Source organism: Cetorhinus maximus, chromosome 3 (assembly GCF_964194155.1).
Source record: "Cetorhinus maximus chromosome 3, sCetMax3.hap1.1, whole genome shotgun sequence".
NCBI classification, from domain to species: Eukaryota; Metazoa; Chordata; class Chondrichthyes; order Lamniformes; family Cetorhinidae; genus Cetorhinus; species Cetorhinus maximus.
The window spans coordinates 70,851,035-70,876,669 of record NC_135881.1 but is presented as its reverse complement, the minus strand read 5'-3'; the positions used below and the strand labels follow the sequence as shown (position 1 = coordinate 70,876,669).

The window sequence follows — 25,635 nt, the reverse complement described above, 5'->3', positions numbered from 1 at the left end:
AATTATTTAGATTGTAAGAAATAGAATCAAAATTTTACAGTTCAGAATGAGTCAACAAGTTATTCTCACTTTTTTCCCTTTATCCAGTGTCCTTTTAAATTCTGCTCTTTCAGATATATGTTCACTTCTCTTTTAAAAGACACTTCTTTCTTCCCCATTCCATGTCCTAACAAGCCTCTACAAAATCAAAATAAAAAATTCTCCCATCTTTCCATTTATTCTTTGGGTGATGACTTAATTTTTGTGCCCTCTGGTTATCAACTAACTAAAGAAAACAGATTTCCCAATTGAACACCTCTATCAGACGATATAGTAACTTCCATAAACTTTCTGCAACAGCCTTACTAATATCATCTGTCTTACAATGATCCACTTGTTTGCTGTCCTTGAAGTAAATAAGATTCATGAAATTTCCTTCCTGCCTCACAAAGTCTGTGCTAATACAACTAGTGGCAGAAAGTACAACACTCAACACAAGGATGGTAAACAGATCCAGAGTCCAAACCTGACACTGTGTTCACAACAATGCTAAGATTCACAGAGCCATCTGTAACAAAGCAGCCAGAGGAGGATATGCATTCACACTAAACGTATATCTCTATAGGCAGAGCTACATGATTCCACAACCAATGAATATATCTCCATCCTTAATGATGGCAGAGTGTAGCATGTCAGTGCAGAAGACAAGTCATCTTCAACCAGAAATGCAGTGCAAATCAGACAGTTCAGCCTCTGCCTGAGTTCCCACCATCACAGATGCCAGTCTTCAGCCAATTCAATTTACTCCATGTGATCAAGAAACAGCTGAAGGCATTGCATACAGCAAAGGTTATGGGCCCTGATAACATCATGTAGTGCTGAGGACTTCCGCCCCAGAACTAGCTGCACCACTGGCAAAGCTGAACCAATGCAGCTACAACACTGGCACCTACCCAGCAAAGAAGAAAATTGCCCAGGTGTGACCTGTCCACAAAAAGCAAAACATCTACAGAAGATATGTGTTGGTTCTTTGTAAAGCCAGACCACAAAGGATGATAGGACTGACAAGATTCATCAGGTAGATGATGCTTTATAAGTTAACAGATTAGCTTTATAAGTTAAGTGCTCACGTTCTATGAAGTCCAGTTTATATGCCACTACATTCATGCTGCAAATTTGTGGCTTAAATCAATTAGCCTGTCTTGCTAAGAATGTCAGGTCTCCCTGGTGATGTACAGCAAAACTTTTAAGAGATCCCTTGCTTAGGGAAAAACCTCCTTTGGCATGTTGAAGACTTTCAAATGCTCACTATTCCAGGGTGATCTTGGAATGCAAAAATAACCCCAGGGTCATTTTCTCTACTACATACCATACTCTTAAACCCCTCTCTTTTGACCCCTCCATCCTCACCTCCAAAATTAGGTGCGAGGACACCATGGACTTCTTTGTCACTAAGATCGAAACCATCGGGTCAGCTTCCTCTGCCACTAGCCCACCTGGGCAAACTTCCTATAATGCTTCCTCCACCACCCTAGCCCTGAACTCACGTCTTTCTCTAGTTTCTCTCCTATGTCCCCGTATGCCCTCTCTGAGCTCATCATGTCCAAGAGACCCACCTCCTGCACCCATACCCCTATTGCCATTAACCTGCTAAACACCCAATTTGCCCTCCTGGTTCCCATGTTAGTCGATATTGTTAACAGTTCTCTCTCTTCAGGTGTTGTACCCCTCACCTTTAAATCTAGTCATCATATTTCTCCTCAAAAAAACAACTCTTGGCTCACCTTGCAAACTATTATCCCATCAACAACCTCCCTTTTCTCTCCAAAGTCCTTCAATATGTTGTCACCTCCCAACTCCATTCAGATCTTTGCCAGAACTCCATGTTTGAATCCTTCCAATCAGGTTTCCTTCCCTGTCACAGTACAGAAAAGGTTCTTATCAAAGTCACAAATGACATCCTCTGCGACTTTCCCTCCCCATCCTTCCCAACTGGTCTGCAGCCTTTGACATGGTTGAACACATCATTGTCCTCCAACACCTCTCCACTGTCATCCAGCTGGGTAGGACTGCTCTCATCTGGTTCCATTTTTATCCATCTAATTGGAGCCAGAATATCACCTGCAATGGCTTCTCTTCTTGTTCTCACACCATTTCCTTTGGTGTCCCCGAAGGATCTATCTTTGACCCCTTTTTTCTCAACTGCTTGCTGCCCCTTGAAAGCACAGCCTTAATTTTCTCATCTTTTGATGTCTAAAGGGGCCTAGGTGTTCTTGTTCATAAGTCACTGAAAGCTAGCATACAGGTGCAATAGCAATTAGGAAGACAAATGTTATGTTGGCCTTTATTGCAAAGGGATTTGAGTATTTAGTAAGGAAGTCTTGTTGTAGTTGTAGAGAGCCTTGGTGAGACCACACTTGGAGTATTGTGTGAAGTTTTGGTCTCCTTAACTAAGGGATGATATACTGGCCATAGAGGAAGTGCAACAAAGGTTCACCAGGCTAATGTCTGGGATGGCAGGATTGTTGTATGAGGAAAGAGAGGAGACTGGGGCTGTATTCTCTAACATTTAGAAGAATGAGAGGTGATCTCATTGAAATGTACAAAATTCTTACAGGGCTCGACAGGGTGGATGCAGGAAGGATGCTTCCCCTGGTTGGGGTGTCTAGAACCAGGGGACAGAGTCTCAGAATAAGGAGCAGGCCATTTACCACCAATATGAAGAGGAACTTCTTCACTAAAGAGGACAGTGAATCTTTGGAATTCTCTACCCCAGAGGCCTGTGGGGGCTCAGTCATTGAGTATACTCTGAGCAGGGGTTGATAGATTTCTAAATACCAATGATATCAAGGGATATGGGCATAGTGCGGGAAGATGGTGTTACTTGGCATTGAAGAGACTTCAGTTATTTGCTTGTAGGGAGCAAATTAAAATTTTATGGCCAAATTGGATTCATGAAGGAGTGTCTCTATCAGGAAACATATTCCCTTAATTTCCATAGGTGTTTTTGGTCCTACTGTTTAAAGAATATCTTTCTTCAAGCCATTCCAACCCAGTAAAAGAAGTTTTAACTAGAAGTAAAGGAATCTAAGTCATCATAAATAATGGCAGGAAAATGGTTATTGCTATAACATTTTCCTCAACTACTTTTAAAGGTAGGGAAGGTACATCAATAGTACAATGCAGCCTCATCTGACAATGCTAGCATCTAAATATTCCTAATAGCACTTTAAGTTTATCACCTTGACATTTGCATTTAGATAAATGGCTCAACTGTTAATAAAAACAATTACAGCATGTTTGGAGTATGCTAAGAAAGCTGAGATTCCTGATCAATAAAGAAAAATGCCAGCAAGGAACAATACAGGTTTTGCTTTCAAAGAAAGTGCCCTCTAGGTATCTTTGAAAGAGACCGCTTTACAACAAAGCAACTTAATTGCCACATCTGCCCATGAACGTGGAGGATTCAGAAGAAACCTGCTAGACATGGGCTTGATGCTGGCAACTTTCACATTGCCAAAATGGAGGTCAAGTGAGGATAATGCTCAACAGATAGAGACCAACATTCTAAGCAGAATGCATTTACAAATTCAGTTATAACCTTCCTTTGGAGACATAGGCCTCCCTCCTTGGCTTGGGAAAAGTCTGAAGGTGCAAGAATAGAGCCACATGCAAACTGACACAAGAGCACTTGAATTTCAACTATTAATATTATGGTGGTGAATTATATTAAAGCAATAAGGAGTTTTTCTCACTCTTTTTACTTGTGCGAAATCAGCTCTGCTGTCGTGGACATTGCATAAACATGACAAATAATCTGATTCTGAAGCTGATCCTCTTTTCGCAATTTAACGATGGCATCCGCTATCAGGGAGGACAGAGAAAATATTTTTAAGGACACTGTGATAGCCTCATTGAAAAGGAAACAGATTGACATCAGTGAGCGAGAGGAACTTGCCATAAACCATGCCATATGAAAGCACTTTATTCAACAAGGCACAACAGTTGAAAACTAACCGTATAAACTCTGCTGCAGAGAAGCAACAAAAGCGGAAGGAGAGAGAGCAGAATCCTGGCTCAAGAACCTCTGTCTACTCTGCCCAAAGACCTGTGGCTCCAGGATTGGCCTGCTGAATCAGCAGAGGACACATGAATCATGAAGCCTGTTAAACGTCATTCTCATTTCGAGGGACTGACAAAGACAGTGCCTAAGACACAATGTAGACTGGTGGCCAACTGAGTTTCACTGCTTCTCATTTTTAAATCACACATTGGCACCCTAAGCAGAATGAAGTAAGTCGTCAAGTTCACTCTTGAGGCACTTCTCATTATTTCCAATAGTACCCTTCACTATATTGGTCCTTCGCAAATGTTTCTAAACAAACAGCTAGCTTCAGAAGCCAAGATGAATGGTTAGTCTTGACAATATATTATTTCCTAGAAGTGAATATCAGTTTCTGTATATGTTCTCATTTCTAGTTAATTGCAATTGTGGTGAGCCCTACAGAACTGTAGGGCTGACTCTCCATGACGAGTCCCCACAGACAGGGCAACATGTGATGGAATACTCTCCACTTACCTGGATGAGTGCAGCTCCAAAACAACACTCAAGAAGCTTGACACCACCCAGGACAAAGCCGGCCCGATTGATTGGCACCCCTTCCACAAACATTCACTCCCTCCACCATCAATGCATAGTGCCAGCAGTGTGTATCATCTACAAGATCCACTGCAGAAACTCACCAAGGCTCCTTAGGCAGCACATTCCAAACCCACGACCATTACCATTTAGAAGGACAAGGGCAGCAGACACATCAGAACACCATCACCTGCAGGTTCCCTTCCAAGCCACTCATCGCCCTGACTTGGAAATATATCGCCGTTCCTTCACTGTCACTGGATCAAAATCCTGGAACTCCCTCCCTAACAGCACTGTGGGTGTACCTACAGCACATGGATTGCAGCAATTCAAGGCAGCAGCTCACTGCCACCTTTTCAAGGGCAATTAGGAGTGGGCAATAAATGCTGGCCTAGCCAACCACATCCCATGAATGAATTTTTTTTAAATTAGGTATGATATGACATCCCCCACCCACTTAGTCTTCATTGAGTACAAATTTATCTCACTTTCTTCAGAGCGTCCGGCCAGGATGATGATGCTAAATGGAAACGGTTCTTACTGGTGCCAGGGTAGTTAACTAGTTTTCTTTAGTAATCTATGTTCACTTCAGGTCTTTTGTCCAATTCTCCATACCTGATAAGAAGCTCAATGGGAGAATATATGATGCTAACAGGTTTCTGTCAAACAGTCGGAAGTTTAAGTCATTGATCTAGCATTACTTTGCTGGGAACTTGATCTTGTTCTTCATAGACTCAAATGCATCAAACATGAACCTCTGAAATGCTAAGATGTTTTTGAGAAAAATGATAAGGCACTTTCATAAATCAAAGACTCCTTTTCTCTTCACTTTATTTTAGTGGGCTGCCAATAGGCATAGAGGTCGCAACTGCATACAAAAAAGAATTTTGTTGTCTTACAAGCCAGCTTGATCTGCTTCTGCATCCAACAAACTGGGATTTTAACCAAAATTAACAGAAAAAAATTGGTGGTCACTTATCTCATTAGTGTTTGGGGGATTTATAGTGCACAAATTGGCCACTATGTTTCCCTACCTTACAACAATGACTACGCTTAAAGTAGTTTGGAATCCTGAGGTTCCAAAAGTGCTATGTAATTGAACATTCTTCCTTCTTTATTGCTACATATCATTCTATTCCATTGAGTTGATGGCCAATGGGAATCATGCAAGAAAGGCCAGCACTAGAACCAAACTGGTAAAAATCACTTACAACCAACATAATAGTAATCGTGTGCTTGATTTGGGAAAATAATTATAGAAATCGTGTGAAAAATAATAAAATGTCAAAAACTAAATACAAATGAGAAATTCAGTATAATCCATCAGCAATAATAGCTGCATTCATGACAGACAGCTGGCATACACTATTCCGAATTGCAGTATTGCAGTCTTGGAGGTCATACTATTCTCATACAGTACACTATTACAATACAAAATAAAAGTTGTGCAGCAGTATCAGGGCCTTTGTAAATATCAAAATTAAGACATAAATAATTTAAAAATGAGGCAATATGAATAAATGATAAAATAAATAATTTAATAATCAAATAAAATGCATAAATAATTCCCCAAATAAAGCTAAACAATAAACAGTGAGTTAATACAAACAATCAAACCAACATAATGCAAGTTGCATTTACAAATTTACAGAAAATTTATTTTCCTTTTAAACATTAAGAGTATGCATTTTATGTATTTTAAGAAGATTAAAAGAAATACTTGGAAGTTCAGGAATATATTACTTTCCTGCAAATTAATTTCAAGCAACCTAATCAATGTACTCAGTGTATCACAGTTTCCAGTAGGGCAAAGTGTTTTAATGTTTCCACTGATGACGAACCAAGGTATCCAGTACATGCAAATGTGCCACACTGCGAGCCCAACTGACAAATGAGTGATATTCACCACTAACAGGATGCTGCTGTCAAGCCAAAAAGATGTTCTGCCTATCACAAAATGAATAATATGGAATATGAATTTCAGTGCCAGAGTGATGCTAGGTATGTAGGCCATACATCTCAAAGACTGTGATCATATCAAACAGCATGTCCCTTCTGCTGTCGGAAACAGGCAAGGTACAGACTGTACCCAACCAGCTCGTGCTTTCAAAACTCAAAAGAGTGTCCAACATTAGATGCGATTCCACGATTGGACAGCATTTGCTAAATAATCCTCATTGTGCTAAGAATTACAGTGACAACCAACTTAAGATTGTCAGTCAGGCTCAGAGTGTGGCACATTTGTGTATCCTGGAAGCTACATACATTAATACACAGGGCCCTGTTCTTTGCAGAGAGAAAGAACATGTACGCACATTGAGTCTGTTCCAGTTGAACAAAATAAGTATCTGCCATTTGCTGGTTCATTCCTCAGGGCAATGCCTTGGCCAATCAGAGTCAAGCTTCCTGGTTTAAATTTCAAACAATGCTTGGCAGTTAACTGTCGGTCACCATCAACCGGTGCATTCCCCATGGCAACGCCTCCACGAGAGTCCTCTTGCCAAACAACCAGCACTCCCTTCTCATACAGCATAAATTATTGTTCCCTTTACAATTGGTATTCTTGCAAATTGTCCTGATGAGTGCAAGATGAAAAGCTTTGAAGAAAATGTTTTTTTTCTGGCAATAGTCAAACCCATTAGTGTCAGACTGCTTCCTCCAAAGTTTCCCTCAAGTGAGATGCGATCCAGCACCTGACTCCAGATTTACATTGTAGTTTTTTCAAAAGCTGCAAAATGTCACTTTGCAGAGATGTTAAAATTGCTGTATTAACTTTCACAAACATAAACAAAAATAGTAGAAATATGATCATTTCACAGCAAATGTTCTATTCAGTTTATCATCTTTCTTAAAAAAAGCATCCAATCGAGGTATAAATATTTTCAAGTGTACAAAAATCATGATGTTTCTTTTTTTATATTCTTTCACGGGATGTTGGTGTCACTGGTTAGGCCCGCATTTATTGCTCATCTCTAATTGCCCTTGAGAAAGTGGTGAGCTGCCTTCTTGAACCACTGCAGTCCACATGGTAGGTATACCCATAGTGCTGTTATGGAGTTCCAGGATCTTGACCCAGTGACAGTGAAGGAATGGCAATATAATTCCAAGTCAGGATGGTGTGTCGTGATGGTATTCCCATGCATCTGCTGCCCTTGTCCTTCTAGATGGTAGAGGTCACAGATTTAGAATGCGCTGTCATTGGCGAGTTGCTGCAGTGCATCTTGTATATGTACACGCTGCTGCCTCTGTGAATCAGTGGTGGAGACAGTGATTATTTAAGTTGGTGGATGGGGTGCCGATCAAGCGGATTGCTTTGTCCTGGATGGTGTTGAGCTTCTAGAGTGTTATTGGAGCAGCACTCATCGAAGCAAGTGGAGAGTATTCCATCACACTCCTGACTTGTGCCTTGTAGATGGTGGACAGGCCTTGAGGAGTCAGGAGGGGAGTTAGCCACTGCAGAATTCCCAGTCTCTGACCTGCTCTTGTAGCTACAGTATTTGTATGGGTGGTCCAGTTCAGTTTCTGTTCAATGGCAATGCCCAGGATGGGAAGGTTCAGCAATGGTAATGCCACGGGGAGAAGGTTGGATTCTCCCTTGAAGATTGCATTTGCCTGGTACTTGTGTGGGGTGAATGTTACTTGCGAATTATCAGCCCCACCTTGAACCTTGTCTGGTCTTGCTGCATATGGGCAGACTGCTTCAGCATCTAAGGAGTTGTGAATGGTACTGAACATTGTACAATCATCTGCGAACATCCCCATTTCTGACCCTATGGTGGAGTAAAGGTCATTGATGAAGGAGCTGAAGATGGTTGGGCCAAGGACACAAAATAAAGTAAGCATGGACAAATGCTAACATTCAGAGTGAGTTATGGTAACGTAGATGGCCTATGAAGTTCTAATGTTAAGAAAGTCAGGCTTTACTCTGCCATGAATGGAAGCCCAACTTGAAAATTTGAAGATTAGCCACACATAGGTATAATAACTTAAAAGGCACACCATTTAATGTTCAAAATACCATCACTTCATTTTTGTTGAATTTGGCTGGTGCAAGTTTTGAAACCACTTATTTTATCTGCTTGCTAAAGAGTTACAGTGTTCTTATGCTTAAATCAATGCATTTTATATCGCTATTCCGTTCACAGCTTACTCCTAAAAATTCCTTCAAAACTAGAGGAAAACTGCAAATGCAGACAGGAGTGTTCCTATCTTTAGAAGCATCATGGACCAACAGATTTCAAAATGCAAGTTCATGAAGGGTTAAGGCTTGGCAAAGCAAAGTCTTGGAGAATGATACGTTAAGTGCAATTCATAAGGTAAGAGCTGGTAAATAAATCCAATGGCACCATTGGCAGCAGACCTGAAATCAATAGGCTTCCAATTATTCTGGCATCACTCCATTGCTTTTTCACTCATGATTTTTTGCGCTCTAAAATGGTGAAGTTAGTAACAAGGAATAAGCAATTTCCATTTTGAGCACCTGGCAACTACAAGCATTGGCAAAGTTAGACATAGTATGGTTAAATGCAGTCTACTGCTGTTTCTGCTATGCTCAATATTAAAAAATTTGCTGTGCCAAAGTGGTATTTCCCACAAAAGCCACCAAGAGGCTCCTTTCAGTGAAACTGACAGTTTTGTGCTGTAAACCTCTAGCCACAATAAACTGGGTACAGCATTTGCACCTAATTTTATGCAAGCCCTTTATGCCCAAGGCTCTCATCTCATCATTCTATGTGAGATTCAAACTCAGGTTCAAAAGGGAAGTCCAGTTTCTAACCAAATCCCTTCAGATCTTTTCCTGAACCCAGTTTCTCCCACCATCCTGGTGATAGATTTTGGCAAGATTAACATGTGGAAAATTCTATAGAAGGAAAATGGCAAAAAATGTATATTCTGCCATGTAATAGAAGTTCAAATGCCAACTCTTCCTAATAAGCAACTACACTACATCTCATTTCCTCCAATTACATAGATTAAAGAGATTAACTTGTGTCATCCCTCAACAATTTTATTCACTTATTCAGCTATATAAAAGCCAGTTTGGAGCAGTGTATTAATTCACCTTACAATCCTCCAAGAACTCCTTGTTCCGCCAATTCTGTCCTCTTTTGGATCCCAACTTCCATCTCCCCGCCATTAGCAGCAGCACCTTCAGTTGTCCAAGCCTTAAACTCTGGAATTCATCTGTAAGCCTCTCCTCCATTAAGACACAGCTTAAAATCTACCTCTTTGACCGAGCTTTTGGTCACCTGCCTGAATATTTCCTTCATTGGTTTGGTGACAAAAGCTGTCCCCTCATAGCAGCAAGGTTGTGCAGCATGCCGCAGACCACCTTGGATCTTGACACTTGCTCTGCTGAATACTGCAGGGCTTCCTCCAGAATGATCCAGGTAATGAAAGCTTTGTTTCTGCATGTCAATGGTCATACCAACAAACGAATGAGGGGGAGAAGGCCAATCAGCCCCTCGAGCCTGCTCCGCCATTCAATAAGAACATGGCTGTTCTGAATGTAACTTCAACCCCACATTCCTGCCTACCCTCGATAATCTTTCACTCCCTTGTTATTCAAGAATATATCCAGCTCTGCCTTAAAAATATTCAAAGACTTTGCTTCCATCCCCTTTTGAGGAAGAGAGTTCCAAAGACTCACAACCCTCTGAGGGAAAAAAAATTCTCATTTCTGTCTTAAATGAGCAACCCCTTCTTTTTAAACAGTGACGCCCTAGTTCTAGGCTTTCCGACAAGGGGAAACATCCTCTCCACATCTACCCTGTCAAGACTCCTCAGGATTTTAAAAGGTTTCAATGAAGTCGCCTCTTACTCTTCTAAATTCCAGTGGGTACAAGCCTAATCTGTCCAGCCTTTCGTTATAAGCCCATTCCTGGTATTAGCCTAGTAAACCTTCTCTGAACTGCTTCTAATGCATTTACATCTTTCTTTAAGGAGATCAGTACTGTATACAATACTCCAGGTGTGGTCTCACTAATGTCCTGTACAGCTGAAGCATAACCTCCCTACTTCTGTAATCAATTCCCCTACCAATAAATTATAACACCCTATTAGCTTTCCTAATTACCTGCTGTACCTGCATGCTAACCTTTGTGATTCATGCACTAGGACACCCAGATCCCTCTGAATCTCTCAGCTCCTCAATCTCTCACCATTTAGATAATAAGCTTCTTTTTTATTCTTCCTACCAAAATGAACAATTTCACATTTGCCCACATTATATCCCATTTGCCAGATCTTTGCCCACTCACTTAACCTATCTATGTCACGTTGTAGCATCCTTACGTCCGCTCCATAATTTACTTTCCTACATATCTTTGTGTCATCATCAAATTTAGCATCCATTCCTTCGGTCCCTTCATCCAAGTCATTTACATAAATTGTAAAAGGATGAGGCCCCAGCAATGATCCCTGTGGTACACCACTCGGCATATCCTGCCAACTAGAAAAAAGCTCATTTATGTCAACTCTCTGCTTCCTGTTAGCTAGCTAGTCTTTTATCCATGCCAATATGTTACCCACTACAGCATGAGCTTTTATTTTCTGCAATAGCCTTTGACATGGCACTTTATCAAATGCCTTCTGGAAATCTAAGAACAGTACATCCACTGGTTCCCCTTTATCCACAGCACATGTGATTCCTTCAAAGAACTCCAATAAACTGGTTAAACTTGATTTCTTTTTTACTAAACCATGTTGACTCGGTCTGATTGCCTTGGATTTTTCTAAGTGCCCTGCTATAACATCTTTAATAGAAGCTTCTAACGTTTTCCCTATGACAGATGTTAGGCTGATGTCTGCTCTATCACATGCTGCATCATGCCTTTCAATGTATGCACACTGCACATGTGTGTATGTCACACACCACAGTCATCAGCTGTACTGTCAGCAGATGGCCACCATAACCTAATCACCACCCTGTGACTGCCATGGTGGCACAATTATAGATGGCACAGAAAATTCCACAAAATAAAGGCATCATGACTGCTGCCAAGATACTGGGCATTTACCTGTGCCATTTGTTGCCTATGGTCACATGCCAGCTGGACTTTGAGGGAATGTAATCCCTTTCACTCAAGTACATAGTAGTCGAAATGCAGTGTCTGCAAGGTGATGTATGCACTGTCAATGACACACTGCATCATGGGGAGGCCGGCAATCCTAGAGGAGTGTGTGCTTGCTTCACTTGCATGTCTCTGGCAAGAGGAAATGTAGTTTGTTATCTCTGAATGGAGAGCCTCAGTGGCCTCCCTTACACAAGTCAACAACAAACAGCAAGATATTGTAAATATCTCCAGTTTCTGCTTGGAAGGATTCAGACACATAAAAGTCCATCATCTTCATAGCCACTGGTAAGGTGAGTGTCACTCTGCTCTGCGACTGCAGTTGTGACAAGTAGCAGATTTCAGTGAGGATTTCCTTATTGAAGTTTAGGCATCTCATAATTTACTCCTTAAGGTTCAGGAAGGAGAATTGCTCCTGAACACCCTGGGTGGGGCGGGGTGGGGTGGGAGTGGAAGAGAAAAATTATAGGTTCCTGCTGAGAGTCTTTTTCCCTCTTCTTGCAATTTGTCCTGTTCATTCTGGCCTCTGTTCATTCTCATTCTCTAAGCCATAGGGTATTCCAAGTAAAATGCCTCGTAGTGCACCAATATCTGTGAGCAACTGGTTTGTGCAGAAGCCTTAAAATCACCAAAACATCCTTCAGTACATACCACTCCACTTCCTGTAGATTTATAACTTGTCACAATTATAGATTGCACCAAACACTTGTAGGATCATAGCAACAACCAGAAGAAATAAATCAGCAACTAACCTGCAAGTAGATGATCCTTTTAAATGGCGCAAGTGGGGGTTGGAAGCAGAGAGTTGTTCATTACCATAGTTGCACATGACCGAATTAATATCACTGTAACCCCCCCCCCCCACCCCCGCCCCGATACATTGGTATTGATATCATTAGCTAGGTAGGGGGAAAAAAGCCAATATTTTACTCCGATTGCTATATAGTAAATCATAACGCTAAGTGTACTTATGTAGGCATGAAATAAAAATCAGATTAAGATCATCTGTGATCTCTGCCCCAAAAATAATTTGCTGACCCTAGTTGACTCAGGAGTGGCCACTTGGAGGTACACAAGAATGAGTTCACTTCAAGTCCCTGCAATTACATGCAACTGAAATGCCATTTGTATCTGATTAACAGTTTTATTTACTCTGCCACGTAGCAGATCCAAAAGGGATTCCATTCCCTCAATGTCCAAAGATCACGGGCAGCAAATTGCACAGGTAGATGACCGGTATCTTAGCAGCAGTCATGGTGCCTTTGGAAAGCCAAAAAAACAGATCTTATGGAACATATTTAGTATTTTATCTGATGGTTTTCCCTCATATAAAAGTTCAGTGCTCAGTTTCCCATTTCTCTGAAGCATATGAACAACTATTTGTGCAAAGCTAATGAAAACCAAGTACATCAACATTTAATCACTGGAATGGTTTAGCTGTGAGCACTATAATCCTGAATCTGTATCTAATAGTATTTTTTTTGAATCGGCACTTGAAATTTTATGTTGGATACTAGTACATAATTAATTTGAAGATGTACCTGAATGATAAATAAACTGAATACCGCACTTCATGGAGAATGCAGTGATTTGCTTTAGCTAATGGTTCATTTATCCTAGCAAAACATATTCCTATACAATTAAAAATACTGCAATTTAAAATCAATTTCTAGAAATACCATTGGTATCAATATTTCAATACATGTCCACAATTCTTTATACAGAATTCGGTCGACTGAGGAAAAGAGTATGAGGACTAAGATCTCAACCCGATTTACAGGGCAGCAGAGGTCCCCGCACTCCATATGCTTTGGAGACTTGGACAAACTACAGCAGAGACCTCAAAGCACTGGAGAAGTACCACCAGGATGCTTTCGCAAGATCCTCCAAAGTCAGTGACAAGAAAGCGGTCCAACAACAGCAAGCAAAAACGCACAGGATCGAGGCACTAATCACTCAAAATCAGTGCCGCTGGGTGGGACATGTCATTCATATGCCTGACAGCAGACTCCTGAAGCAACTGCTCTATTCGGAACTCGGTCACAGCAGCAGACTCCCAGGGGGACAAAAGAAAATGCTCTAGGAATGCCCTTAAAGGATCGCTGAAGAAATCAAACATCCCCGTCAATTCATGGAAGTCCCCTGCTTGTGATCAACCAAAACAGAGAAGATTTATTCGGGAAGGCATAAATACATCGAGACTTCATCGGGAGCAGGCAGAGCGAAGTCGAGGTTTCAGAGAGAGCACAGATACCTCCAAACACCTCATCTGCCTGACCCTTCAAAGCATGAGGTAGAGTCTGCAAATCGCACATTGGACTTATCAGCCATCTCAGAACCCATCGAACCGAAGCAAGACATCCTCGATCCAATGGGACTTCCTAAAGGGCAAGGACTAGGAAGAGAAAAAAGCTGGCAAAGAACTACCTTAAAAGCAAATTGCTGCTTTTCCCACATGCTGACGATGAGGATTAATAAATTAAAGGAGAAAGGACTTGGCTTTGAAAGTACTTCTCCCCACAGTAACATGCTTCTTTAAGAGCTACATGTATTACACGAACATACGGATTAGGAGCAGTAGGCCACTCAACCCCTCGAGCCTGCTCTACCATTCAATAAGATCATGGCTGATCTGAATGTAACTTCAACCCCACATTACCTTTCTTCGGCTTTATTAACAGAGGCATTGAGTACAAGAGTAAAGAGGTCATGTTGAACTTGTATAAGGCACTAGATAGGCCTCATCTGGAGTACTGCGTCAGGTCTGGGTGCCATACTTGCGGATGGATGTGAAGGCATTAGAGAGAGTACAGAGGAGATTCAGAAGAATGATTCTAGGTATAAAGAACTATGAACGTACGAACAAAAGAATTAGGAGCAGGAGTAGGCCACTTGGCACCTTGAGCCTGCTCCGCCATTCAATAAGATCATGGCTGATTTGAATGTAACCTCAACCCCACATTCCTGCTTACCCCCAATAACCTTTCACCCCCTTGTTAATCAAGAATCTATCTAGCTCTGCCTTAAAAATATTCAAAGGCTCTGCTTCCACCATCTTTTGTGGAAGAGAGTTCCAAAGACTCTCAACCCTCTCAGAAAAAAATTTCTCCTCACCTCTGTCTTAAATGAGCGACCCCTTATTTTTAAAGTAACCCCTAGTTCTAGATTCTCCCACAAGATGAAACATCCTCTCCACATTCATTATTTATGCATTGGAAAGAGCCTTTAAAGTTACTTGTAAAAAGCTGTTACTTTATTTTATAAACGATACCCCTTAAAAACTCCTACCTTTCCATAAATCCCAAATCCACTCTTTAATACTACTCCCATTCCCACAATTCTTGTATACACCTGGATACAGTCCAAGATTTTAAAAACTTGCCATCTAATGTACATTCTTATCTCAGAATTTGCAGAATATCAGTCCAAAGTGGTGTCAGTTGCAAAAGAGGAGAAAAATTGTAATGGAGATTGGAGGTGGGAGGTGATTGTAGAATTGGAAGCAAGAGATTGGATAACTCCCTGTGGCAAAGCAATCCATGTTCTAAACTCACTACGTAAAGAATTTTTTCTTGACTTTCTTTTTGACAAATGCTGTATTTTCTTCCCCAGCAGCATTAGCAGCATCATAAAATAAAGTATAGCAGCAAGATACTGATGAATGCTTTAGATGAAAACATTCTATTTGACATTTTTGATTACTTTTTACTTTATATTTCACAATCTTTTATATTTTTGTGAGATCTGATCTCTCTTCTAGCAAAGTATTCTTAGTTTCATGTTTGCACTGTTTAATCACAGAATCACAGTACAGAAGAAGCCCTTCGGCCCATCGAGTCTGCACCAACACGTAAGAAACACCTGACCTACCTACCTAATCCCATTTACCAGTACTTGGCCCATAGCCTTGAATGTTATGACATGCCAAGTGCTTAATCGCGTGGCAATATCTCAAGTAGGAACCATACTGCTTTCATTTTGCATTGTAAATGCTATACACAATCAGTAATTTTCTGCTTGCTTTTTGTTTTACAAAAAGCTAGAGGCCATCAAGACAGGATAGTCACCAAGAAATCAAATAGTACATTTCTTTGCCCAGAGTGGTGAGAATTTGGAACTTGCTATCACAGGGAGTTGCTGAAACAAATAGAATATGTATATTTAAGGGAGAGGCTAGAAAAACAAATGAGGGAGAAGAAAATAGAGGGTTATGCTGATAGTGTTAGGTGAGATAAGACAGGAGGAAGCTTGAGTGAAGCATAAATGCCAGATGGACTGGTTAAGCCAAATGGTCTGCTTTAGTGGTCTGTTTCTGTGCTGTATATCCTATGTATGTAAATACATGCTCTGAAAAACCACATGGATACAAGGTCAAGGTGGACCTACCGAATGTGCTGTTCTCATTTTAACATTCCTCCCCAGATATTCCATTCAATGAATCAATTCCAGTTTTTGCTCAGTCAATAAACTCACTCATGACACAAGCACAGAACAAGGTGTAGACAAACAAGCTTTACAGACCATTTACCATTTAACATTTTTGGGCAATTCTCCCCCAATATATTTTTAAAAACCTCTTTTGATAATGCCAGAGTACAATTCTAAAAGTGTCAGGCATCCTTCATTACCTGGTTTACAAGGCTAATGGATCACATGCAACTCTGAACCTAGAGTATATCAGCAGGGTATTTCACAATGGGGTTAGCAGATCTCTCCATGTAGTTGTCAAATCACAGAAATGTTACAGGGCAGGAGGCTATTCAGCCCATCATGTCTGCACAAGCTCTCCGAATGAGTAATTCACTTAGTGCCATTCTTCCACCTTCTCCCTGTAACCCTGCACATTCTTCCTCTTCAGATAACAGTCTAATTCCCTTTTGAATGCTTCAATTGAACATGTTTCCACCACACTCTCAGGTAGTGCATTCCTAAACTTAAACACTCGCTGTGTGAAAAGTCTTTCATGACGTCGCTTTTGCTCCTTTTACCAATTACTTTAAATTTGTGCCCTCTTGTTCATGATCCTTTCATTAATGGGAACAGTTTCTCCCTATTTACTCTGTTGCAACATAAGACTGTTAGACCTTCAATAACTTCTGCATGGTCCGAGCTCAAGTGATTTTAAACAGCAAGTTTTACCATGGATCAAGGTGCATAAGACAACCTCATTTCTTCAGCCCCAAAAATCATATTTGTACAGATACTTGCTGTATAATTCCACCTCCTTTTCAGCCATGGCATGCTATACTCACATTCGTAGTCAGCCTCAATTTTTCACCCCACAAATGGATGTTTTACTTAACAGTACCTTATAACTGGGTGCAAGGGATCAAGACCACCCACACCAGCGGTTCACTTGTATACTCTGCATACAAGTAAACACCCATTTTGGGAGGAATTTTTTCAGGGCTTTGTCACGAATGTGTAGTTGTGATATTATAGATTTTGTAAAAAAAAACTAATCTTCCTTTTTAAATGGACACAAGAAACCTTAAAGATGGTTGCCAAAAGTCACCTGACTTTTTTCCATTGCAATGTGGTCAAGCTTCCAGAAAGCTCCAAGTGGACTGCATGTAGACGTATTCAGACATGGCATTTGAAGGCATTTGAATTGGTGTTTGCCTTTGAAAGCATTTGAAATTCAATCTGCATTTCCACCAGGGTAAACAGAAATTAACTGTCCTTCCCTGGAAATATCTATTTTTTAAATCTCCTCAAAACTGGGAGAATGGGATCCATTGAAGTTAATGGTTGAGACCTTTAAGAGGTTAATTACCTCAGCTAAAAAGACAATGGATGGGTCTATGCCCCCAGGCTAACCAATACCCAATATGGAAGGATCATTTGACAGTTTAGGATAGCAGGCATTTTAAGTTTTGGAACTATATAAAGTCTGGCCGCGAACAGCCATTTTGGTGTGCAGAACCATCTTGAACATCATGAGAGAGAGAGACACACCTTGAAACAGAAACTGCTCTCCAACAGGAAGAGACGGAGGAAGGTTTCCAGAAACAGCTTTCAGACGGCTGTACTCAATCAGGCTACCAAGGGTCAGTAGCATAGTACTGTAAAAGTGAAGGCGCACTGTCACTCACTCCCAGGACCTTTTCTGCTGGTTAGGTCCACCTTCAAAGGCAAACACCAATTCTTCAACTACATAAACCATCGCAGCTGCTCTCTTATCTGTAAGTCTAGATTCGAAGATGCTTCTCCATTATCTGTAAGGATTTCAAGGCCCATCGTATCACAAGGACATTTTGGCTTGCCTTTTCACAGAGTCTGATAGGAAAATGATCAACCAGCAATGATCAATAACCTAAGAGGGAGCATGATAACCAAGTCCAATCCTGTCCTCAACAAGACTACACTTGCTCACTTCCTAGTGGGATCATCATTAGTGGCCTGAAAATTGTGGGAGACATGTTTTTCCTTACTGAGAGGGACTAACTACTCAATATTTTGTTATAAAGGCAAAAACAAAAGCTTAAATAAAAAGTTAAACTTTGATCACATAATTGTAGTGTAGCTAATGAAGACACACAATTACCTATCAAGTATCAGGATTCCAGTAATTTGTGCATGTGCAAACTGTAACTTAGAACGTAGGCCAATAATCAGAATAACCCTAAACAAAAATACCTGGAAAAACTCAACAGGTCTGGCAGCATCGGCGGAGAAGAGCACGGTTGACATTTCGAGTCCTCATGACCCTTCAACAGAACTAAGTAAAAATAGGAAAGGGGTGAAATATAAGCTGATTTAGGGGGGGGGGGGGGGGGGGGGGGCGCGGTTGTTAACCCTGCCTGGCAATTTGTGGCAGCACTGGTAAATCATGGAAATGTGGTTTTGCTATATAGAAACATGCAGCTGGGCAGCAAGGGGGGTGGTGGGACCAAAAGAAAAACTTAATTTCCAATGGTCAAATTAAGTTCAGAACTGAATAGCCATCTAAAATGATTAATCTGTTATTAATACTAATAAAAATATACTATAGACTCCTTCAAGAAATAAAACTACAAAGTAATTTATACTAATTAGACTTTTACATTAATAAATGCTATATTAGAAAAAAGCCTTTGACATAACCTCAAGGCGTATTCTTAATAACCATAAGAATGCCCATATCCTTTATCTTTGACATCTACGTTCAACACAGTACCAATTATTGAAAATATAGTCTTGATATACTGCAGTATTTCATCACCATGAACAAAATATGCAGGCCATTGAATTTATCACAGAATCACAGAATTTTAACAGCACAGGAGGCCATTCGGCCCATCATGTCCACACTGACTCTCCAAATGAGCATTATGACCTAGCGCCATTGCACTGCCTTTTCCCCGTACCCTTGCACATCGTTTCTAATCAAATAATCATCTAATGCCCTCTTGAATGCCTTGATTGAACCTGCCTCCACCACACTTCTAGGCAGTGCATTCCAGACCTGAACCACTCGTTGTGTGAAAAAGTTTTTTCTCACATCACATTTGCTTCTTTTGCAAATCATTTTAAATCTGTGCCCTCTTGTTCTTGATCTTTTTACGAGTGGGAACAGATCTCCCTATCTACTCTGTCCAGCCCAATGATTTTTAACATTTCTATCAAATCTCATCTTAGCCACCTTCTCTCCAAGGAGAATAGTCCCAACCTCTCCAATCTATCCTCATAGCTGAAGTTTCTCATCCCTGGAACCATTCTTGTATACCTTTTCTGCACACTCTCCAACGTGTTCACATCCTCCCTATAATGTGGCGGCCAGAACTGTACACAATATTCCAGCTGAGGTCTAACGAGTGTCTTATATAAATTCAGCATAACCTCCTTGCTCTTGTACTCTATGCCCCTATTAATAAAGCCCAGGATACTATATGCTTTATTAACTGCTCTCTCCACCTGTCCTGCCACCTTCAAGATCTATGCACATATACACCCAAGTCTTTGAGCTCCTGCACCCCCTTAAAAATGTCACCCCTTATTTTAAATTGTCTGTCCATATTCTTCTTACCAAATTTGACACCTCACACTTCTCTGCCCACTCCACAAACGTGTCTATGTCCTCTTTAAGTTCTACACCATCCTCCTTGTAGTTCACAACACTCCCAAGCTTTGTATCATCCGCAAACTTTGAAATTGTCCCCTGCACACCAAGACCTAGATCTTTAGTATATTTCAGGAAAAGCAAGGGTCCCAATACCAACCCCTGGGGAACTCCACTACAAACCTTCCTCCAGCCCAGAAAATATCCATTGACTGTTATTCTCTGCTTCCTATTTTTCAGCCAATTTTGTATCCATGTTGCTACTGTCCCTTTTATTCCATGAGCAATAAATTTTCTCACAAGTCGGTTGAGTGGCACTGTGCCAAATGCCTTTTCAAAGTCCATGTACACCACATCAACAGCATTACCCTCATCGACCTTTTCTGTTACCTCTTCAAAAAATTCCAGCAAGTTAGTTGAACATGATTTCCACTTTAAAAATTCATGCTGGCTCTTCCTTATCAACCTATATTTTTCCATGTGACTACTAATTCTATCCCAAATAATTGTTTCTAGAATCTTGCCCACCACTGAAGTTAATGTAATTAGTGTAATCTTGCAATTAACTAACACAAGTAATTTACAATAACCCAAAAGGCATGAACTGCCCTGTAGGGTCAAAAATCTTCCATTATGCAGTAAAATAACTCAAGAGGCAGACTGCCCAAATCAAATTACTTCACTGTATGATTTTCTTGCAGGAAATACATGTTTGAATTAGGAAATACACGTTTGAATTAGGAAATAAAGTAGGTTCTGGGCTTTTCAATTTTATGTTGATACTATTCAAACAATTTTGAAAGGCATCGTATATTTTCTAATGGCCTATATGTCTGAAAAAATACATCTGAACCTTTATTATGATCAACTCCTAAAAATAATGGGATTCTCTGGCACAGAAGAGAGCCTTTCAGGCCATGTTGATTCTTTGAAACAGATAATTAATTAATTCTACAGCAAAATACTACCAATGCTGGGAGACTAAAATAAAGACAGAAAAAGCTGGAAATATTCAGCAGCACTAGCAGTCCCTGCAGAGACCTAACCTCTCAGGTCTATGACCTTTTGTTAGAACTGGGAGTATTTATACTTGCACTGGAGGCAGTACAGTGAAGGTTCATCAGATTCATCCTTGGGATGAGAGAGTTGCCCTATGATGAGAGGCTGAGTAAATTGTGTCTCTATTCTCTGGAGTTCAGAAGAACGTGAGGTGATGACATTGAAGCATACAATATTATGAAGGGGTTTGACAGGGTAGACACTGAAAGGTTGTTTCCCCTGGCTGGGGAATCTAGAACATGGGGGCAGTCTCAGTATAAGGGACCGATCATTTAGGACTGAGGTGAGGAGAAATTTCTTCACTCAAGAGGGTTGTGAATCTTTGTAATTCTCTACCCAGAGGGTTGTAGATGTTCCATCGCTGAATATATTTAAGGTTAAGCTAAACAGATGTTCGGTCTCCCAGGCAATCAAGCGATATGGCAGGGAAGTGGAGTTGCAGCCAAAGATCAGCCACAATCATACTGAATAGCAGGGCAGAGTCAACAAGCCGTATGGTCTACTCCTGCTCCTATTTTTTATGTTCTTATGCATGGATGAAACAGTTTTATGCATGGCAGGAAAAGAAGTGGGGAGAAGGGGAGGAGAGAACAAAAGGGAAGGGTTTTAGTAGGGTGAAAGGCAGGAGAGATTAAATGACAAAACAGGTGATGGTACAAGGCAAAAGGGGATGGTAATGATACAAGCAACAAAAGTCTAGAGTAGGTGTAGATGGGAAAAGCAAAATTGTCACCAATAGCTGCCATTAAAAAAAAACCACGAGAAAGAAAAAAGAGGATTGTTGAACTTGATGCTGAATCCAGAAGGCTGTAAAGTGCTCACCTGAAAGATAATGTAGTGTCCTCATAAGCTCGAGCAACAGAACCTCCTCTTTCTCGGTATTGTACAGCCTTCCGGACTCAAGTTGAGAAATTTGAGATCATAACCTGTGTCCCCATTTTTTTTGGATGGTAACTGTTGATGATTCTGTTTTTCCCATGTACACCTCCTCTAGACACATCTTTTATTTCATTACCATCTCCGTTTTCCTTGCACCATCAACCCTTTTGCAATTTAATCTCTCCTGCCTTCCACCCTATCACAGACCTTTTTTTCTCTTTCCTCCCCCTTTTCCCTGCCTTGATTAAAAACTGTTACATATATAAGTATATATAAGTACTCCCAATTCTGATTAAACGTCATCAACCTCAGCATTCACACTCTTTCTCTCTTCACACATGCCTGAGTATTTTCAGCATTTTCCGGTTTTATTTCCAATTAGTTCTACTCCCATGCTCTTTTCTGACAGCCCTGAAAAGTTCTCCTTTTCAACTGTATGGTTCCCTCATTTACACCATCCCCATTGGCCCCAGGTAGTCTTTTATATTGGACAAATGGCACTAACTATTAAAATAGACGTCAGTTACAAAGGCATCACATAAACTAAGGGCATCAACTATCTTGGGCAGTTCAAACAACTGTTTACACTTTGTTAAAGTGAGATTGCCTGTCATTAAGTCCTTCCAGCCACCCACATGGCCTTTAAAACTCCTGTGATTCCTGTCACAAATGAATAACAAAGAAAGGCACCTTCCGTTACAGCCAGCTGAAACACAAGGTGCATTTATCTGCTATAGTGGAAAACTCACCAGAGGTGAAACTGACCAGACTGCTGCATATTTCAGCCCCATCAGCTCTTCATACCTTAATAAGGTGAAAAGTTTCCACACTGTATAGCCTGTCAGTAGCAAGAAATATTTTGCAATATATGATTAAAACACAGAAGAAAATAAGTTGTAAGTAACTGTCACTCCTAATAAGTGAGATTTGGTGCATCTGACTTTTGGGGCATATTGTCCAACCAGGTTAAAGCTTGCATTTAAAAAAGCATGCAGAAGAATTTAATATTAAAGTATTCACAAGAAACATGTAAAGCAATCATATTTAATTGCTTTCTTTTGTAGTGGCTGGAAGCAGAAGAAGGGGAACAGTCAAAAGTTCCATGCTTCTTAAAAATTAGTTTGTTCCACTGGCTACTGCATAGAGCAGGCAAACGTCATTCATATGAACCTACATTCAGAAGTGATGGCGACTGTATATCTAATTCCCTTTTAAAAGTTACTTTTGAATCATCTGCCAATACATTTTCAGGTAATACAATCCAACTCATAACAATTCACTGCATGAATTGTCAGTGGAAATAATTTATCCTCAGTTATTCTATCAAAATTCCACATAACTTTTGTACACCTCTATTAAATCTCCAATTGACTTTTTCTGCTCTAAGGAGGACAATCCCAGATTCTCTAGTTTCTCCACTTAACTAACATCCTTCATCATGGTACGATTCTAGCAAAATTCCTTTGCACCCGCTCAAGGATTTGATGTCCTTGAGTGGGTGGCTCAATTTCCAAATCTAAATGTTGAAAAGTTGATGCAATGCTTTCAAACACAAAATCCAGAAAGGTGTCTTATGTGTACAATATGAAGAGATCCACTATTGCTACTTAAAGTTTTATGCCCAAAGGATGTGCACATAACATAACCTACCTACAGTATCCCCATTATCCAGCATCATAGAGTAACATAATATGACACTTGGTAATGTTGCTACTCGATGAGATACCAAATCAGTTTTTTAATCTAGTTGGTTAACTGCTACAACTGCAAAGCACAATGTTCCTCATTTGCAGTGCAGTTACATTTAAATTGCAGTTACAATGTCTACATCCAGCATGTTGTTCATAATAATTGTTCTCTACCATACCCTGTTAACTAATTATATGCTATAGAACACAACTGAAGTGTGATAATGCAATGGTAGCTTCCATCAGACTACAGGAACAAAAGGCAAATTTGTTCCATAACTATGGTATACAAACACTATCAAAGTACTGTAGCTTAATTTCTACAGTACAGGTTAAGCTGAAATCGGAATATAAATAGTTAAGTTTTAAAGTGTTCTTTTCAATTAACGCAATTCATTTGATATAAAATAAATTTCACTTCTTTGAAAGGAGACTTATTTTTGTATGTGCCCCTGTGTCTCAAAACACAACTCTACTAATGAAAATGAACTGACATTTGAAAGTTAGTTTGTTTATACAAAACGTTTTCAACGTTATGCATATATTTTGAGCATATTCATTTCAAACTGCAGATATATTTCAGTTAATTTATTTCACTTGCTTTAGACATTTCACTAGGTTCATATTCTGATTAATTTAACCTTCTTCAAAAAACACTTCCTTACTCAAAGCAATTGCAGCCAGAGAAAGCAATAGGAAGGGGAAGCTGGTTAAAGTTTATTTTCTTCCAGTTTCAGTTGAAATCCCGCCCCCCATACCTGTGCAAGTTAATGTCATCCTCAATAAATCAAGGCCTCATCATTCACCGAGAAAGACTATAAAGTCCTTGGTGGTTGGAACCAAGCAGGACCTCTTATCTTCAGAGCTCACCTCAGGTTTTACTCGACCTCAGTAAAAGCCTTTAGTTCTAGGCCTGACAATATGTCATGGGACACTCAGAGCCTAGGGCTGTGTAAGACCCCATCTCCATCCCCCAGGGAGCCAGCCCCTCTGAGGCAGCAGGTGCTATTGTTTGTTTACCTGGTCCGCCGCACGGACTCCGCCTCCTCCAACCCCGTCCCACTGACAGGCGACTGAAGCCCCGCGCCGCTGTCACGAGCCAGCCAACCCTCAACACGCCTGCGCACTCCCGACAGACAACCAATGCCGGCTGCAGGCGTAATGGCACGCCTGCGCAATCCCGCGCGCGCGCGCGCACACACTGACCACACCACCCCCGCCCTACCACCAGCCAAGCTGCGCAACGCCTGCGTACTCTCTCCATCAAGGAGCATGGAGCTGTACTCGAGTTGAATAACGAGTTGTGTACTGGTCCGCTGTCTTGTACAAGAATAGTCAGGAGACACCTCTGGATAGTTACTGTGCCCAGCGAAAGCGCAACACCAAAAAATCTGCATCTCACTTCCCTGAAAAGTGTATATTTTTATGTTATGTAACGTATATTTTATGCTTACATGTGACTGTTGGGGCTGGGGGCCGCTTGACTTTAGTCAGCTCAGCTTAGGCAACTCTTATCATACCCTTGTCTTTAAATTGCCTTTATTTAAGTTTAAGACACGAAAAAGAAAGGACAAAGCAATAGAGCAGTGTCGCGATATGGGTAATGATCACCAGAGTGTCAGAGGAAGGGCAGAACATTTAAACTTAAGCACTAGTGGATAAGACCAGGGTTCGCGAGAATGGTAAAAAGAAAAGACAGAATTAAAGGCTCTGCCTCTGCATGCGCTTAGCATTCATAACAAAACACCAGTCTTAGAACCACACTTCTAACCCTTGAACTGAATGTGAAATTCTATAATATGATCACAGTTGCCTAGATGTTCATTTACTATGAGGTCATTCATTAATCCTGTCTCATTGCACATTACCAGGTCTAATATGGCCTTCTGGACCTGGAAAAATTTATTAATTTTGCTTCCAATTTCCACTCTTCCATCATTTTCACATGGTCCATCTCTGACACTTCCCTTCCCTTCCTTGACCTCTCTGTCTCAATTTCTGGTGATAGACTGTCCACCAATATTCATTACAAGCCTACAGACTCCTACAGCTACCTCGACTACAGCTCCTCACACCCCGCTTCCTGTAAGGACTCCATCTCATTCTCTCAGTTCCTTCGCCTCCGTCGCATCTGTTCTGATGATGCCACTTTCAAAAACAGTTCCTCTGACATGTCTTCCTTCTTCCTTAACCGAGGTTTTCCACCCACGGTGGTTGACAGGGCCCTCAACCCTGTCCGGCCCATCTCCCACGCATCCGCCCTCACACCTTCCTCTC

At 40.7% G+C, this 25,635-nt stretch overlaps 1 protein-coding gene across 6 annotated transcripts in view; it reads right to left on the bottom strand.

Annotated features, from left to right (window-relative positions):
• Positions 1-24,493, bottom strand: part of tbc1d5 (TBC1 domain family, member 5) — a 551,970-nt gene extending 527,477 nt beyond the window's left edge. For 3 of the 6 annotated variants that reach the window (XM_078538526.1, XM_078538531.1, XM_078538533.1), the window contains exon 1: positions 24,379-24,493. The gene's annotated coding sequence lies outside the window, so the exon portion shown is untranslated. Of the gene's footprint in view, positions 1-1,763; positions 1,895-24,378 lie in introns of all 6 variants that reach the window. The other 3 variants (XM_078538528.1, XM_078538532.1, XM_078538527.1) reach the window with 3 other exon arrangements.
• Between the last annotated feature and the right edge of the window lie 1,142 nt (positions 24,494-25,635).